This window comes from Prionailurus bengalensis, chromosome C1, assembly GCF_016509475.1.
Source record: "Prionailurus bengalensis isolate Pbe53 chromosome C1, Fcat_Pben_1.1_paternal_pri, whole genome shotgun sequence".
Classification (NCBI taxonomy): domain Eukaryota; kingdom Metazoa; phylum Chordata; class Mammalia; order Carnivora; family Felidae; genus Prionailurus; species Prionailurus bengalensis.
The window spans coordinates 27,050,296-27,069,902 of NC_057345.1; the positions used below are offsets into that span (position 1 = coordinate 27,050,296).

Genomic DNA, 19,607 nt, shown 5'->3' on the forward strand with positions numbered 1-19,607 from the left:
GGCTCTGCACTGACAGCGTGGAGCCTGCTTGGGATTCTTACCTACCCCCCACTCCCTCTGCCCCTCCCCTGCTTCAGCACACATGTGCTCTCTCTCAAGATAAATAAACAAAAAAGAGACCTTTTTAGGGGTGCCTTGGTGCCTCAGTTGGTTAAGCAGTCGGTGCCTCAGTTGGTGCTGACAGCTCAGAGCCTGGAGCCTGCTTCAGATTCTGTCTCCCTCTCTTTCTTTCCTTCTGCTGCTCGTGCTCTGTCTCTCTCTCTCTCTCTCAAAAATAAACAAACATTAAAAAGGTTTTTTTTTTTAAAGATCTTTTTATATTTAGTATTCATTTCCTAGCAATAAAGTCTCTTTTTTATAAAACTAAAAATAGAGGGTTCTTTCCTTTACATAATAAAACATATGTGTTAGAATCCAGCAGTCATTCCTTGAGATTTAGGAAGGATGCCTGCTATTACCATGGCTATGACTGTTCTGGAAGTTCTAGGGCAATATAGTTAGATGAGGGAAAAAAGGCATAAATCTTGGAAAGTTGGAGAACAAAATTACGATTATTTTCTGATGACACACTTATTTGCCTGGAATTCTCAAGAGTATCAGTAGAAAATAGTTTAGGGCTAAGAAGTAAAAATTCAAAAGTGAAAGCAATCTGGAGGAAAAGAGAGTGTATTAGAGTTGTAACAGGGAATTGTAAAATGTCTAGTTACAACATTAAAATATTTTTAAAAATCCCATGAAACTTAGTAACTTTGACTGTAAGTAGTTGGAAAATATTTTTAAAAAGTGATTCAAAAAGCAATAAAAAATTAAATTCCTTGGGATAAACCTAAAAAGTATGAGACTTAAAATGACAAGAGTTTACCTAAGGACATGGTAATAAAAAAATAATAATAGTCACAACACAAGTAATCTTTGTGAACATTGTTTTAAACACTTAATTCATTTAATTCTCAAAGTGACCTTATAATACAGTGTTATGTTTGAGGGTAACAGAGAGGTAAAATGCCTTGTCAGGGTAATTTAGATGCTAGGATAAGGAATGATGGGATTGGAACCCATTCAGGCTGTGTCACTCCAAACTCCAGAGAATCTGTAACCATTATGCTTTGATGGCTCTTGAAAAAAATAAGTGATATACCATATTCCTGGATGGGAAAATGCAATATAATCAAAATATGTGTCTCATAAAATTAATATTATTATATCGGTGTCCCAACAGGATTTTGTTTTTCTTTTTCATGGTAAGGAGGGTAGAATTTGAGAAAACAGTGATGAACTTCACTAGGAATTATAAGTAGGTGAAAGATAGCCAAAACAGTTTTGAATTAGAAGAGTATTGGGGGAGTGGAGGAGTACCTTGTTTTATAGGTACCTTGTTTTATAGGATTTTGAATATAATACTGACATAGGTATGCTCAAATTATTACAAATAAAGAGATTCATTTCTGTGTATAAGAATATAGTTGTAAGTTATTCTTTAAATTGTGTTTGGATAGTTTTCTGGTCATTTGGGCAAAAGATAAAGTTAGCTCTTTTCCTCCAGATACCAAAACAAATTCTAGAGGGATTGAATATATGGATATAAGAAAATAAAGGTATTCCCCAAAGAAAATATAGGTAAATACAACATCTTGATACGGGGAATGCCTTTTTAAGCATAAACCAAAAAAAGGTAATTCAAAGAATAATTGATTTGACTACATTGAAAAAATTGTCACATTTTTAAAAAGGAAAAAGTGTTCAAAATATCTGACAATCAGAAGTGACTGTTTTCAGAAGAATGGGGTACTCAGCAGATAAAAGCAGATAACCACTTTAGGAGTCATCTTAGAATTCCTCAGTGCTCCACATCCCTAATTTCCATCCAGTCACCATTCATGCTTCCATTCAACAAATGTTTGAGTGTCTGTTACACACAAGGAACCATTGTAGGAATGAGGATACAGTAGTGAATAAAATGGAGAAAATCTCTGCTCTTACGTAGTTTATATTCTGTTGATGGGAGAGAGAACTATTAGTCAATTAATGCAGAACATTTAAAATGGGACACTTCTATAGAGAATCATAAAGCAGAAAAAGGGTATACATTGTGCTGTTGTGGAAGTGGCATTGCAGTTTTAGATAGAGGCATTTAAGCAAAATCTGAAGGAAATGAGAAAGCCAGCCACAGGGGTATCTTAAGAGGAAGAACATTCCAGGTAGGGGGAACAAGAAAGCCAAAGTTTGTGACGCAGGAGAATGCTGTGTATATTTTATGAACAGCAAAGTGGTGGTAGCTGAAGGTAGGTGAGTAAGGTAGTGAGTAGTAGGAGATGAGATCAGGGAGGTAACTAAATCTTGGAGAGGTTTTTAAGAGCAGGTAATTCTTTGTTGTAGGGGTTATAGTATACATTGCTGGATGGTTCACAGCATCCCTGGCCTATACCCACTAGATGTCAGTAGAGCTCCCTAGTTGTAATAACCAAAAATGCCTCCAGATTTCACCAAATTTTCTAGATTTGGGAAGCAACATTGCCCTTGCTTAAAAACCACTGCTCTACTAAATGGCAGTAGTCCCTTTGAGGAAGGCTTTGGAGGAATATTTATGGTGTGTCCTTGCTGTAATGGTGCAGAGCTTTTCCTCAGGTGGACCCAGTCTCTCCTCAGTTACAAAAGGCTGTGGGTCTGTGAATTGACCAGGTCTGGAAAGTGGGCAAATGCCCATGACTTCCACTATGATGATTCAAGTCGGTTTTTGGCCACCAGATTTAGGCATTTTTCTGTTATATAGATTAAACTGCCCATCTATTTCATTCCTAGGAACATCGTGATCAATTAGCCACTGCCAAAGATCCCTGCGGGCCAAAGCGTTCTGATTACCGGTACGTCCTCGCTGCCCTTATCTTTGGAGTTAAGTACTGCCACTTGGCCTCTGCTACTTTGGGATCCCATCATCCTCAGTGAGATCAGGGAGCTCATCTCAGTGGTGACATTCCCTGAAGTCGTACCTGACTTAAAAGAGAGCAGCCACACAGCCTTTTCAAGTATGTGGTGCTTCCCTCACTAATTATAGTGTCTTCTGGGCCTTCTCAGGGTATGTAGTTGGGTAGTAGGTTGCAGAGGATAAATCCACTTCAATATTCCTGTCTCCTTAAACCTTTGGATTTTCTCTTCCACATAATGCCAGTGGAACTCTAGTATTTCAGCCTCATTAAACCTCATTTAATATTCATTGGCAGTGTTAGAATAATTTTGATTTACATTTCCTTAATGATTACAGCTATATTGTTGAGTGTAAGTTTCAGTCAACAAGTAGGCTATTAGAGCCATCTCCAACTGCACAAGTTATCATAGAATCTGTGGTAAGCTCACTCATATTGATGAATTCTAATCTCCTTGGTCTAATACCCTTAGCATCGATTTTCACACATATTCCTCAGGTTTTTTCCTTTATATATTAACAGAATTTTGGCATTTTTTTAGTGCTTAAGCTATTTTCTCTTGAGTCATGCATACATATATCTGTTCCTCTAGAACGTGCTGAGATTTGAACCTAGTTATGGGTGTAGTGTCAACAGGGTTGGTTGTAGTTGGTCTTGAGGAGAATGAGCATCCTCTTCCAAGTCATTTGCAGAACGTAACAATATCACAGGATTTTCAGCAAAGGAAAGCTGCTCTCTATATACAGAAGAGTAAGTTAGTGCCACTGGAGGTGTGAAGTTGTTTTTTTCATTCTGATTCGACCACATGTCTAAGTTTCAGGGTTCCATTTTTTTTTTTCCCTAGTCATTGCTCTTACTTTCACATGAGAAACTTAGACTATGAATTCACCTGTTATAATTCAGCTACTTGCAGAATCAAATTTTGCATTTGATTTTTAGCAATATGAATCTGAGGTTATAAGAATAAAGAGGTGTTGAGATTTTTTAAATGTATATTTTTGAGAGAGAGAGCGTGCACGTGCGTGTGAGCAGGGGAGGAGCAGAGAGAGAAGGAGACAGAGGATCCAAAGCAGGCTCAGTGTTGATAGTTGAGGGCCTGATGTGGGGCTCAAAGTCACTAATCTCGAGATCATGACCTGAGTCAAAGTCAGATGGTCAAACGACTGAGCCAATTAGGCGCCCCTGAGATTTCTTTAATACTGTCATGACAGTACTGTTTTTCAGACTGTGATTTAATCTGACAGTTAACGGACTTGAACTTATTTTTTGTGTACCTGTTCAAGAGCATTTAGAGAATCCATCTCATATAGCAGACCTTGTAGTCATCTGTACTGCCTTAACAGTTCAGTACAATAGCCATTTGGGGTCCTAAGGCACTTGCTTCTGTTGGCACCTCATCACAGTCAACCACAGTTGATAGCTTGATTAACTGTGATGCCACTGCATGCTGGGGGTTATTAGCATCCTATTTCCTGTTTGAGGCAGAGGGCACAACCAAGCCAATCTTCAAATCCCATCTTTGTAGGTATGTTTACTGTGACCATTGCAGTACCAACTCAGAAACCACACATTAATTTGAACAGGGAAGTTTAATATAAAGAATTACTAACCAAAAAATATATATATATATATATTAACCAGTAACAGAGAGTTAACCCTAGAGGGCAAAGAGAACTGTGAAGTATACACAATAGAATGAGCAACCACTACCTCTAGGGCTGGGGCATGGTAGCAAGGATGGATGGAACAAATCTGGAAGATGCCGAATTTTCCAGTTTGAAGGCTGAGACTTTCAGATCTTGTTGGAAAGGGTGTGTTACACTGGATGCTGGAGAAGTGTGAAGTGCTGCAAATTTTCATTATCAAGCAAGAAACCCCCTTTTGGGGGACTCAGAAAAGTTACTAGGAAGCCCCTTTCTCAATCTAAGAAGCCAGCTGGAATATGGCATAATTCTTTGGGAAGTGTTTGGCCCATAAGAGTGCTGCAGAAACTTGCTGCACAGCTGTCAGTGCAGGGTGCTGACAAAACTTGCCGGGAAACTACCCATGGGGTTGCATATGTGTCGCTGAGACTTGATGGGAAGTTGGAGCTTGGGGAGAGGGCTGTTGGGTGTTTTGCATACCATTGTTCTCCACTGGAACTAGCAGGTTAGAGCACACTAATTGGAAGAGAACCTACTTCTGTCTGGAGTCTTCCTCGAGTGCCATCTGCTGAGAAGGTTAACATTTTGCCAGCTGGCAGAGAAGAAATGTTTACAGGTACCAGCTTCATTATTGCAAAGCAGGGCAGAGAGGAGTGGATTTGGAGTTGAGAGGCAATATATTTATAATTGGTAATGTCAGATATTTACATTTCTAGTACCCTTCATTTCTTTGGGTAGTCCCTGATTTCCATGTGGTGTCATTTTGTTTTCTTCAGATACCTTTAATAACTTATTAGGCCGATATGCTGGTGATGAATTCTTCCAGCTTTTGTACATCTGGAAAATTCTTTATTTTGCCTTTTTAAAAAATAAAATAGTAGTAGAGTACACATAACATAAAATTTACCATCTTACCTGTTTTTTTTTTTTTTAAGTTCAAGTCAATAAATACCACCCAATGTGGGGCTTGAATTCATGACCCTGAGATCAAGAGTTGTATGCAACTGAGCTAGCCAGGTGCTCCATTTTACCCCTTTTTAAGTGTACATTATTTATCTGTTTTTGAGTGAGAGAGCACACCTGTGTGCACATGAGCAGGGGAGGGGACTGAGGGGGAGAGAGAAAATTGTTGTTTTGTTTTGTTTTTTTTTTTTTTTGAGAGAGAGAAAATTTTAATCAGGCTCCACATTCAGTGCAGAATCCTACATGGGGCTGGATCTCACAACTGTGAACCAAAATCGAGAGTCAGACACTTAACCAACTGTGAGCTACTCACATGCCCCTGTTGATTGGTTTTCATATGTTGAACCAGCCTTGCATTTTATTTATTTTTGAGACAGAGAGAGACAGAGTATGAACGGGGGAAGGTCAGAGAGAGAGGGAGACACAGAATCTGAAACAGGCTCCAGGCTCTGAGCTGTCAGCACAGAGCCCAACGGGGGACTCGAACTCACGAACTGTGAGATCATGACCTGAGCTGAAGTCTGATGCTTACCGACTGAGCCACCAGGCGCCCCTATTTTTATTTATTTTTTGAAATGTTTATTTTGGGGAGATGGAGTGGGGGAGGGGCAGAGAGAGAGAGAGAGAGAGAGGGAGACACAGAATCTCAAGCAGTCTCCAGGCTCTGAGCCTGTCAGCACAGAGCCCGATGCGGGACTCGAACCCACAAAGCGCGGTATCATGACCTGGGCCAAAGTCAGACACTCAACCGACTGAGCATCCTTGCATTTTAGAAAGAAATTTTACTTGGTCATGGTATATAATTTTTTTAATATGTTGCTGAATTTGATTTGCTAGTACTTTGTGGTGCCTTTGTCTGGCTTTGGTATCAGAGTACTCCTGCCCTCAGAGAATGTATTAGGAAGTTGTTCCCTAATTTTTGTTTTTTTTTTGGGAAAAGTTTGAGAAGGATTGCTATTTTTCTTTAAATGTTTTTTGGAATTCACCAATGAAGTCATCAAGTCCAGGACTTTTTTTTTTTTTTTAACGTTTATTTATTTTTTGAGAGACATAGAGAGACAGAGCACAAGTTGGGGAGGGGCATAGAGAGAAGGAGACACAGAATCTGAAGCAGGCTCCAGGCTCCGAGCTGTCAGCACAGAGCCTGATGTGGGGCTCGAACTCACAAACTGTGAGATCATGACCTGAGCCGAAGTCTGACACTTAACCGACTGAGCCACCCAGGTGCCCCGGACTTTTCTTTTTTAGGAGAGTTTTGTTTACTGATTCAATCTTCTTACTAGTTATAGGTCTATTCAGACTTTGTATTTCTTTATAAGTTAGTCTTGGTAGGTTTTGTATTTCTAGGAAATTGTCTATTTTATCTAGATTATCCAATTTGTTGATGTAAAATTATTCATAGTACTCTGTTATAGTCCTTTTCATTTCTGTAAAACCAGTAATGTCTCCACTTTCACTTTTTATTTTAGTAATTTGAGTGTTTTTTCTTTTTCTTAGTCCGTGTAGCTAAAGTTTTTTCAATGTTGCTGGTATTTTAAAGTATCAACTTTTGGTTCCATTAATTTTTCTTTGTTTTCTATTCTCTATTAAAAAATTTTTTTTTCAACGTTTATTTATTTTTGGGACAGAGAGAGAGCATGAACAGGGGAGGGGCAGAGAGAGAGGGAGACACAGAATCAGAAACAGGCTCCAGGCTCTGAGCCATCAGCCCAGAGCCCGACGCGGGGCTCGAACTCACAGACCGCGAGATCGTGACCTGGCTGAAGTCGGACGCTTAACCGACTGCGCCACCCAGGCGCCCCTATTCTCTATTTTTAAAAATTCTCTAATTTTTAAAATTTCCTTCCTGCTTGCTTTGGGTTTAGTTTGTTCTTTTTCTAGTTCTACAAGGTGTAACATTACATTATTGTTTTTTTTTTAATTTTTTTTTTTTAATGTTTATTCTTGAGAGAGACAGTGTGTGAGCAGGGAGGGGAGGGGCAGAGAGAGAGGGAGACACAGAATCCGAAGGAGGCTCCAGGCTCTGAGTTGCCAGCACAGAGCCTGATGCAGGGCTTGAACTCACGAACTGCAAGATCATGACCTGAGCTGAAGTCGGACGCTTAACTGACTGAGCCACCCAGGCGCCCCAACATTACGTTGTTGATAGGAGATCTTCCTTATTGTATAAGCGATTATAGCTATAAATTTCTCCCAGCACTGCTTTTGCTGCATCCCATTTTTTTGTTTTTATGGGCATGTTCTTTTTAAAAAAATTTTTTTAAATGTTCATTTATTTTTGAGGGAGAGAGTGTGAGCGGGGAGGGGAAGAGAGAGAGAGGGAGACACAGGGTCTGAAGCTGTCTCTGTATTGACAGCACAGGGCCTCAGGTGGGGCTTGAACTCAATGACCTGATCATAACCTGAGCCACCCAGGCACCCATGAATTGTTTTCTATGTTTTGTAGCTTTTTGTTCTTCATTTTGTGCATTATTTTTTTGTGTTTAGTTGATATTTTTTGTAGTGAAATGTTTAAACACCTTTCTCATTTCATACTGTGTATATTCTAGAGCTAATTTCTTTGTGGTTACCCTGGGGATTGCATTTAACATCCTAAAGTTATAACATTCAAATTTGAATTTATAGCACCTTTACTTTAGTAATGTAGAATAACCGCTTTTTAACAGCTCCAACCCCACCCCTTTGGTTATTGGTAACATCTTTATACATTGTGTACTCAAAAACATAAAGTAAGCAACATTCTTTAAGTTGCATTTAGTCTCTTAAATCCTGTAGAAAACAGCATTTAGAATTATAAAACAGTGTTGGAATAATACTAGCTTTTATAATTGCCACCTTTATTGAGATCCTTATTTCTTCAGTATGGCTTTGAATTGCTGTTTACTGTCCTTTCATTTCACACTCTTGTACACCCTTGAGCATTCTTGTTTATCTGAGAGGGTCTTAATTTCTCCCTAACTTTTGAAGGACAGTTTTGCCAGATACAGGAACCTTGCTTGATTGTTTCTTTTTAGGACTTTGAGTACATTAGCTCATAGGCTTCTGGCTTCCAACATTTGTGATGAGAAATCTGCTCATATACTTATTGAAGATCCATGGTATGTGAATCACTTCTCACTACTTTCAAGATTCTTTGTGGCTGTCCAAAGTGTCTCTGAATTTCTTTAAATTCTTATATGGGGTTTATTGAGCTTCTTGGATGTTTATATTCATGTCTTTCATTAAGTTTGGGGAAGTTTCCAATTTATTATTTTTTCAAATATACTCCCTGCCCCTTTCTCTTCTCCTTCTGGGACTTCCATGTTAGTCTGCTTATTGGTGTCCCTTGGGTATCTTACTCTGTTCATTTTGCTTCTGTCATTTTTCTTTTTGTCCTACAGACTTGGTAATTTTTATCGTCCTATCTTCAAGCTTGCTCATTATTTCTTCTGCCTGCCCCTTTCTGCCTTTGAATCTCTATACTGAATTTTTCATTTCAGTTCTTCTACTTTTCATCTGTAGAGTTTCTTTTTGGTTTCCTTACAGGTTTTCTATCTGTTGATATTTCTGTTTTGTTTCTATATTGTTTTCTTGACTTTATCCATATCTTCCTTTGCTTTCTTGACATTTATTTATTATGTTTTTTAGAGAGAGAGCATGTAGGCCCAAGTGGAATAAGAGCAAAGGGATAGGAAGAGGGAGAGAGAGAATCTCAAGCAGGCTCTACACCCAGTGCTCTACACCCAATGCGGGGCTCAGTCTCATGACCGTGAGATCATGACCTGAACTAAAATCAAGATTTGGACACATAACCAACTGAGCCGCTCAGGCACTCCTTTAAGACGGTTATTTTAGGGACGCCTGGGTGGCTCAGTCGGCTAAGGGTCCAGCTCTTGATTTTGGCTCAGATCATGATCTCACAGTGAATTCAGGCCCCTGCGTCTGGCTCTGCGCTGACAGTGTGGAGCCTGCTTGGGATTCTCTCTCTCCCTCTATCTCTGCCCCTCCTCTACTGGTGCTCTAAATCTCTCTCAAAATGAATAAGTAAACATTAAAACAAATTCTTTTAATGTCTCGTTTAGTATGTCTACCATCAGGTCTTTTTCAGGGAATAGTTCCTGTTTTTTCCTTTGTGTGGGCTATGTTTTCCTGTTTTCTGTGATTTTTTTCTTGCTGAAAATTGGACATTTCAATATAATAATATGGTAATTCTGAAAATCAGATTCTTCCTTCCCCACAATATTTTGTTTTTTTGACTGTTGTAGCCTATCTTTGTGATTAGGATCAACCTGAGGTGTCAGTTTAAGTTCTCAGGTCTTTTCTCAGTTACTGCTTTTCCCTGGATATGTATGGTGAGTTTCTGATTTCTGATTTCTTCTGTATGGGCAGTTGCTTTTGAATGTCCTAGTCTTTAATGTCTGGCTCCCAAAGGGGAAAATTGAGAAAAATGAAGGGGAACGGAAGAGTACAAGCAAAAAGGGAGGGAACTGTAGCAGTGGGAGTTGGTGCAACAAAAATGGCCTTAAAAAAAAATGGCCTTATGCCTCTTTGTCTTCATTTCTGTGATCAGAAGCAGCAATGAGGAATTAGGGCACAGATCTCCAATACATGGAGGACACAGTCATTTTTGCCCACCCTAAGCTCTCACAAACTGCTTATAGAAGATATGTACAACTAACTGCCATGTAGTTGGAGGTGGAGGATGTGTATCTGCTCCCCTGCTAAAAGCTTAACCAACTGATGAAAAATTTCCCTTCCAAACCTACTCCCTGGAAATTGCAAGCTTTCAGTGGACACTTGAGTTCCAAAAACCAGTTATATCAGACAGATTATGCTTGTGTCATTATTCTCTAGGTGGAGGGACAGAATCCTGGGGCTTCCTTACTCTTCCATCTTCTCAGAATCTCAGTAAAGTTTACCTCTGAACAATGTGGGTTTGTACTTCATGGGTCCACTTATACTCAGAATTTATCTGATAAATAGAGTATAATTCTGGTAAATGTAATTTCCCTTCCTTGTATTTTCTTAATATTTTCTTTTATCTACATTACTTTATTGTAAGAATACAGTATATAGTGCATATATACAATATGTGTTAATGGAATGATAATGTTATTGACAAGGCTTCTAGTATAGTAGGCTATTAGTAGTTAAGTTTTTGGGGAGTCAAAAATTATATGTGGGTTTTGGCTGTTGGGACAGTCAATACCCCAACCCTCACGTTGTTCAAGGATCAGCTGTATCTGTTAGTAAATTTTGAGAGAGATTGGGTGTGAGAGAGAGTCAAGGAAGGGGATTGCAGCTGCCTGCTATTATGATTATGTAATCTAAGTGATTACACTTGGAGATCTCAGAATACTTTGCAAAGTTCTCATTTATCGTTTCCAAATAGTAGTATTAGGAAACTGTATTGAAGTGGCATATTTTTAGCTTAAGTATATTGTAGTTATTTTTGAATATCTTATTTTTATTCTAAAGGCAGCATTTAGACATTATAGATGATTTGAAAGATTTTAAAAAGTATAAAGGAAAGATAAAAATCTCTTGTAATACCACTACTTAGTGTATTTATTTATAATTATGTGTACATTTATCTTGCATGCATGTATGTACTTAAAAATTTGGGGGCGCCTGGGTGGCGCAGTCGGTTAAGCGTCCGACTTCAGCCAGGTCATGATCTTGCGGTCCGTGAGTTCGAGCCCCGCGTCGGGCTCTGGGCTGATGGCTCGGAGCCTGGAGCCTGTTTCTGATTCTGTGTCTCCCTCTCTCTCTGACCCTGCCCCATTCATGCTCTTGTCTCTCTCTGTCCCAAAAATAAATAAACATTGAAAAAAAAATTAAAAAAAATTTTGTTTTTACTATTTGTTTATTTTTAAGAGAGAGAGTGCGAGCGCGTGTGTAAGTTGGGGAGGGGCAGAGAGAGAGAGGGAGACAGAGAATCTGAAGCAGGCTCCAGGCTCCAAGTTGTCAGCACAGAGCCCAACGTTGGGTTCGAACTCACAAACTGTGAAATCCTGACTGAATTTGAAGTGGGACGCTTAACCAACTGAGTCACCTGGGCACCCCTATACGTATTTTATTTTAGAAATGAACATACGCTAGCTAACATTCCTTTTTTTATAATTTGGTACATAGTTGTATAATATTAAGCACAATTATAGATTCCTGTAAGCACCATCACAAACAGGATTAATAACAATTCTGTCACCCCAGGAAACTCCTACATGCTATCCTTTTTGTCATATTCTTCATTTCCTCTTAACCACTGGCCACCAGTTTTGTTTTCTGTCACTGTAGTTTTGTCTTTTTCAGAATGTCATAAATGGATTAATAAAGTATTTAACATTTTGAGACTAGCTTCTTAGAATCAGTGTTTTATCATTTAATGGAAATTTGGATCCCACCATATAGGTTATTTTACCCTTTACCTTTATGTTGGTATTGTCATCATATATACGTAACAAATTCGTCTCATAATGTTATAATTTTTACATTTAGCTGTCAAACGTATGTAAAAGAACTCAAGTGTAGAAGAATGGACTGTATTTAATAAATCGTTACATTTATTCAGATTGTTACCAATTTTGTTCTTTCTTCCTTTCTAATATTCTAAATTTTCTTTTGTTATTTCACTTTTGTATAAAAAACCTTTCTTAACAGTTCTTTTAGAGGAGGTTTGCAGACAGTGAATGCTTCTTCAGAGAATATCTTTATTTCTAAAGAGTATTTTTATTGTATGTAGCTTTGTGGGTTGACATTTCTTTCAGCCCTTTAAAAGTGTTTTCTTTTCTTTGATAGCCAAGATTCCTGATGAGAAATTTGCAGTGATAAGTAATATGTCCTTTTTCTCTGGCTGTTTTAAAGATTTTTTTCTTTGTTTTTAGTTTTCAGCAGTTTCATTGTGAGTGTCTTGGTGTGGATATCTTTAGATTTATCCTATTTGGGATTTGCAGATAGCTTGAATTTGCAGATATGTATCATTTTCCAAACTTGGAAAGTTTTCAGCTATTGTTTCTTTAGGTACTCTATGCACTATAGTTTTTCTCTCCTTTTGGGACTCTGATGACATGAACACTATTCCTTTTGATGTTGTCATATGGGTTTCTGAGGCTCTGTTCTTTTTTTTTTTTTTAAATCTTTTTTTTCTCTCTTGTTCTGATTAGTTTCTTTTTCTTTTTTTTTTTAAGTTTATTTATTTTGAGAGAGCACACATGTGTGAGAGAAAGCACAAGTGGGGGAGGGACAGAGAGAAGGAGAGACAGAATCCTAAGCAGCTCATGTATGGCTCAAACTCATGAACTACAATATCATGACGTGAGCTGAAGTCAGATGCTCAACTGACGAACCATCCAGGCGCCCTGCCAATTTACATTTCTACTGACAGTGTACAAGTGTTCCCTTTTCTCTGTGTCCTTGCCAGCACTTGTTATTTTCTGTATTTTTGATAATAACCAATCTGACAGATGTGAGGTGATAGCACTTTTTAGTTTTGATTTGCACTTCCCTGGTGATTAGTGTTGTTCACTATGTTTTCATGTGCCTGTTGGCCATCTGCATGTCTTCTTTTGAAAAATGTCTGTTTAAGTCTTCTATTATTTAAATTGGTTTTTTAAAATATTGGGTGTATAGTGTAATATAAGTATAAGACATATATGTTTTAGAGATTAACCCTTTTTCAGATGTATAATTTGCAAATATCTACTCCCATTTAGTAGGTTGCCTTTTTGTTTCGTTGATGGTTTCCTTTGCTTTGCAAAAGCTTTTTAGTTTGATGTATAGCCATTTGTTTATTTTATGTGTTTGTTGCCCCTGCCTGAGGATACTGATCCAGAAAAGTACCACAAAGACTGATGTCAAGGGCTTACTGTCTATTTTTCTTCCAATAGTTTCATGGTTTCAGGTCTTACATGCAAGTCTTTAATGCATTTTGAATTTATTTTTCTGTATGGTGTAAGATAGTGGTCCATTTTAATTATTTTGCATGCAGTTGTCCACTTTTCCCAACACCATTTATTGGTAAGTGTGAGTCTTAATAATACATTTCTTTTTTTAAAAATTTTCTTAAAGCTTTTGTTATTTATTTATTTTAAATTTTAACTTTAACTCTTTTTAAGTAAGCTCAGTACCCAACATGGGACTTGAACTCATGACCCTAATATCATGAGTTGCATGCTTTACCGACTGAGCCAGCAGGACACCCCTAATAATACAGGTTTTTTTTTTTTAATGTTTTACTTATTTTTGAGAGAGAGAGCAGGTGGGGTGCTGCAGAGAGGGAGAGGACAGAGGATCTTAGCACTGAGAGCACAGAGGCCAACGTGGGGCTCAAACTCATAAACCGTGACATCATGACCTGAGCCAAAGTCAGACGCTTAGCTGACTGAGCCACCAAGGTGCCCCCCTAATAATACATTTCTAATGGCTGAGTTGTTCAGTGTATTTCTGAACTTGAAATTAACTCAGTTGCTTCATTTTATGGAATTATAAATTTGTAAAATCCAACTTACCTCAACTGCTTCTACTTAGAACTTTGGTTTTTATTGTACATAACATTAAAAAAAATTTTTTTAACGGTTTTATTCATTTTTGAAAGAGTGCTAGTGGGGAAGGGGCAGAGAGAGAGGGAGACACAGAATCTGAAGCAGGCTCCAGGCTCTGAGCTGTCAGCAAAGAGCTGGATGTGAGTCTCAAACCCACGAACTGTGAGATCATGACCTAAGCTGAAGTTGGATGCTTAACTGAGCCACTCAGGCGCCCCAATTCTGTATAGCATTTAAGAAACACTACTAATAAAGCATGCTGGTAGCACATGAAATATGAGTCAGAAATGCTAAGTATGTCTACACTAGATTGAGAGTCTTATTTTTATGGAGAAGTCAAGTCTATTTAATTTTTAGTTTATGTCAAAGCAATTTTATTGGGAATAATTATTTTGTTTAATTTACATTTTTCAATGAATAACAATGTGAAAAGAAGATAGATTTGATTCCATTTTAGTTTTTATTATTTTAAAATGTTTATTTATTTTGGGAGAGAGAGCATACAAGAAGGGGAGAGGGGCAGAAGGAGAGAGAGAGAGAATCCCAAGCATACTCTGTGCTGTCAGCACAGAGCCTGCCACAGGGCTCGATCTCACAAGCCATGAGATCATGACCTGAGCCAAAATCAAGTGTCAGATCTTAATTGACTAAGCCACCTAGGTGCCCCAATATGATTCTATTTTATAGGAAGGAGTTGTTATTGTATTAAAAAAATTATTTAGTTAGGAAATGCACTTACAGAGAGAGAATGAAATCTACTTTTATTGTGTTCTTAAGACGTTTTCAATCTCCATTATACCAATTTGAGTTCTTCTTTGTGCCTTACTTGAAGTGAATTGCTAGCATTAAGTTTCAAAGTTTGGAGAGAACTTTTAGGATTTTATAGACCCATTTCATTAATTATATGGTTTGAAGAATTTGAGACCCAAAGGAATTACATTTCTTGTTTGAAGTCTGTTATGAATTCTTAGCATATCAGTGACTAGAATGGAACGTACCGATGTTTACAGCCTTTCTTGAGACCTATCATGTATTTGACATCAGTTTTTCCCACATGTAGCTACTTAAATTTTTTTCTTTGTTTAGTCATCACTTTGCTTGGATTTCTGTTGCCATGGTTTTGTTAAATAATACCAATCTGCTAACAGCACATTTCAGATGTCAGTTCGCATGGTATGTGAACTCTCAGTCTGTGCTAGCTCTTGAGTTACAAATCAGTATGTAATTAACAGACGTCCGTCATGATCAGTGACCAGTCACATTACTTCTCTCAGAGTCTGTTGGAGATTGGTCACTGTGTGTCTGTTAATTCAGTTCTTGCACAGACAGCATAGTATGCAGTTGTGTTACTTCCTTGTCGTCCAGTGGTAAATCTGTGTGACATTTTGCAAAGGACATAATCATAATTGCCATTTTACAAAGATGACAAATGCCTTGTCATTTTACAAAGACATAATCTGCATAATCAAAGAACAGAATTGACTAACAAAGATGGAAGTGCAGCAAAGAAATGAAAAGTGGTAGCACTAAATCTGAATAATTGGATGTCGTGAAGATTTGAAAATAGTGTCAGGCAAGTGAAGATAGGATAAGAGCTAGGCCTGCATGAAGGTACGTATGAATTTGGAAAAAGGAACACCTGGGTGTCTCAGTTGGTTAAGCATCCAAACTTTTGAATTTGGCTCAGGTCATGATCTCGCAGTTTGTGGGATCGATCCCTGTGTTGGGCTCTGTGCTGACAGTGAGGAGCCTGCTTGGGATTCTTTCTCCCTCTCTCTCTACCCCTCTCCTGCTCATATGTGCACTGTCTATGAATGAATGAATGAATGAATGAATGAATGAATGAATGAATGAATAAATGGGAAGAATAGAAAAACAAGGTAAAATTGCTTTAACATTAATTTTATTTAGTAAAAAAAATTTTTTTAAGTTTATTTATTTTGAGAGAGAGCATGGGGGAGGAGCAGAGAGAGATGGAGAGACAGAATCCTAAGTAGGCTCTGTGCTGTCAATGCAGAGCCCAACATGGGGTTTGAACCCACAAACCTGTGAAATCGCGACTAAGCCAAAATCAAGAGTCTGACGCTCAACCAGCTTGAGCCACCCAGGTGCCCCTAACATCATCAGTTTTACATTGTAACAGAAACAGAACTCAAATCAGTTTGGGTAGCATTCATAAGTGTTGAAGTTAATTGCTACATAAAAACAAATTAAGTACAAAGAGAATGAAGAACTTTTTATTGCTAGTGAAGGTTGGTTTCTCTTCAGAATCAGCTGCCAGGATGAAGCTGCTAGAGCAGGTAGGGATAATTCTATGAATGTTGCGCCCAGATTCCAAAGATTAATTGAGCAAGTAATTATGGTAACCAACAATTTAATGTCAGATAGGTCTGTTTTTTAATGCAATCCCATCAATAACTTAATGTGATGAAAGACATAGGATTGTGAAGCGGTCATAAAGGGAACGGTATACGTATGAAGCCCTAGGAAGTTAGTAAAGGTGAATTTATCAACAAATGAGGAAGGTTGTGGGAGAAAGGATCAAGATATCTCAAAGGAAGTGACTCCAGCAAAATTTTGCATTAAAGAAACTCTTGGAAATATTTGATAAGATGGATAGGGCAAAGGGTATAAAAATGTTGGAACCTGAACCAAACTTTGAAAGGATTGAGACAGTTTGCCAAGGCATAGAAAATATGCTTATTCTGTGTCATAAATTATATGAGGAAAATGAGAAGGCAAGAACTGTTTACTCTTGGTAAGTATTTTTCGAAAGAAACAGAACATTCTGATTCTCAAGGTTTCTTATGTTTTATGTCCGTATGTTCTTACTATTCCAAAATAGTAAATACTAGTCACCCAGTATTTTTCATTTTCTTGTGCTATAATTGACAGTAAATGGGTCTTAAATATTTTTAAATATTACGTAAAAATTTAAAGTTTACAGAACAATTGTGATTTTTTTCCCTTTGATTAATAAGATTGCTCAGCTATCAAGGTCTTTTTCATGGTTCTGTGCTACAGTTCAAAGTGAGTACTGCCTGTATAAATAATATGTTTTTTGCATAACAAGTTTGTTATATTTTCTCACTTGATAAAATGATTATAAAGATTGTCAGTATGAATAAATTTGAAAGTTAAAGTACAAGATGTTCATTGGAATAGCAATAGGGAGAGACAGACATTACCATTTCAGGTTGAAGGGAGAGGATTGGACATTTAATTTGGAGAGGTCTGGGGCCAGCATAAAAAAATATTTGAAGCTTCTGTTTAATCTTAAAGAGTCTTGTAATTTTTAAAGTATACTCTTAGGGTGTATAAGTTTTTATTGTAATAAAGATAATTCTGTTATTCAGCAAACATTTATTGAGCTTCTGTTATATAGTAGGAGGTCGGCTTACAGCAGTATGGAACAGACAAAAAAAATCTCTCTAAACGATGATATACTTTAACCTCCCTGCTTTGAGAAATGTGGAATCTCTAATTCTTTATTTATTTATTTTTAAATTTTTTTTTCAACGTTTTTATTTATTTTTGGGACAGAGAGAGACAGAGCATGAACGGGGGAGGGGCAGAGAGAGAGGGAGACACAGAATCGGAAACAGGCTCCAGGCTCTGAGCCATCAGCCCAGAGCCTGATGCGGGGCTCGAACTCCCGGACCGCGAGATCGTGACCTGGCTGAAGTCGGACGCTTAACCGACTGCGCCACCCAGGCGCCCCCCTAATTCTTTAGAATCTGGATTTCATTTAGGTTGAAAGAAACTAGATTATTTTTAATTTTTGTATAATTCTAAAGGATTTTGTATAAAAGCAGAGTTTACTTTTACTGAATTGTTTGAGATAGTCTCCAAAATGGGGTAAAAACTCCAGGTTTGTATAACCCCTGTTATTTGTCAGTAGGTCTACGGAAAGAATGGGACATTTCATGGTATAGCTTCAGAAAGGTGTATGGTTACTTCATTCCTTATAGCATCCCCAACTTTAGAGTAAATTTTTTATAGTTGCTATCATAGATACATCTACTGTGGTAGTGCTAGGAAAGAAAGTTGTGAATTCTTCTTGTTTAGAAAGTTGGGTGTAGGGGCGCCTGGGTGGCACAGTCGGTTAAGCGTCCGACTTCAGCCAGGTCACGATCTCGCGGTCCGTGAGTTCGAGCCCCGCGTCAGGCTCTGGGCTGATGGCTCAGAGCCTGGAGCCTGTTTCCGATTCTGTGTCTCCCTCTCTCTCTGCCCCTCCCCCGTTCATGCTCTGTCTCTCTCTGTCCCCCAAAAAACAAATAAACGTTGAAAAAAAAATTAAAAAAAAAAAAAAAAGAAAGTTGGGTGTATGTGCATTGTGTGAGATTATGACATCATTAAGATTTGTAACTTTAGCTCAGTCATGAAAGCTGAATAGGTGTTTACTATTGAAATATGACTGGAAAAGCTGAAGCACTGTGTATAATGGTTCAGAGGCATGAAAGTACCTGAAAGATTGGGTGAGCTACTGGTCATTTAGTTCTGGTCATCTAGTAATACTGGTAATACAGTAATACATCTAGTAATTACTGGTCATCTAGTAAGAACTAGAGCATTTGCTTTGGGGATGAAGATGCAGTGAGAACATGCAGGTAGGAAAAGGTGAAGCAGTAGAGGAAGGTAGGGCCAGATTTTGCAGAGTCAGAAGTTTGGACATTTTTCTAGGGAGACTTTTTCAGAGCTCTTTGTATGTATATGTATGTATATCATTACCTGAGCCAAGATAGAGAGTCAGACATTTAACCGACCCAGCCACCCTGGCACCCCGGTGGAGAAGTTCTTAAGAAACAGGAACCGGGCACAGGTAGGTCAGTCAATTGAGTGTCTGACTTCAACTCAGGTCATGATATCATGGTTTGTGAGTTTGAGCCCCACACTGGGGTGGCTGCTGTCATCGCAGAGCCCACTTTGGATCCTTTGTCCCTCCCTCTCTCTGCCCGTACCCTGCTTGCACTCTCTCTCAAGAATAAAGAAACCTTTGGGGGCACCTGGTTGGCTCAGTCCGTTACGCGTCCAACTTTGGCCAAGGTGATGATCTCGTGGTTTGTGAGCTCGAGCCCCATGTCAGGCTCTGTGCAGACAGCTTGGAGCCTGGAGCCTGCTTCAGATTCTGTGTCTCCCTCTCTCTGCTCCTCCCTCTCTTGCACTCGGTCTCTTTCTCAAATATAAATAAACATTTTAAAAATAAATAAACCTTTAAAAAAAAGAAACAGGGACTCACCCTATTGGTATTTGTATATATTGGTGGAATGCTTTAGTGTGCAACTGAGTAACATCTATTAAAAATTTACCATATTCACCTATGCCCTTTAATCTCATTCCACTTTTAGGAACTGATTATACATACACACACACACACACACACACACACACACACACAAGCCAGTTTATATGTATAAAGATGACAGCTATAATACTGCATTTGAAAAAGAGGCTCAAAGCAACCTAAATGTCCATTACTATAATATAACAAAAGATTATGTAGTGACTAAAAAGTGAATTAAGTCTCTGCTTAATGAGAAATTTCCTAGATATATTTAGGT

General features: G+C 38.2%; 1 protein-coding gene across 5 annotated transcripts in view; it reads left to right on the plus strand.

The window, feature by feature from the left end:
* ZMYM4 (zinc finger MYM-type containing 4) overlaps window positions 1-19,607 on the plus strand; it is a 146,684-nt gene that overhangs the window by 29,348 nt on the left and 97,729 nt on the right. For 2 of the 5 annotated variants that reach the window (XM_043574446.1, XM_043574448.1), the window contains exon 2: window positions 2,800-2,861. The exons of the other annotated variants lie outside the window; for them this stretch is intronic. The gene's annotated coding sequence lies outside the window, so the exon portion shown is untranslated. The remainder of the gene's footprint in view (window positions 1-2,799; window positions 2,862-19,607) is intronic. 5 annotated transcript variants of the gene reach the window in all.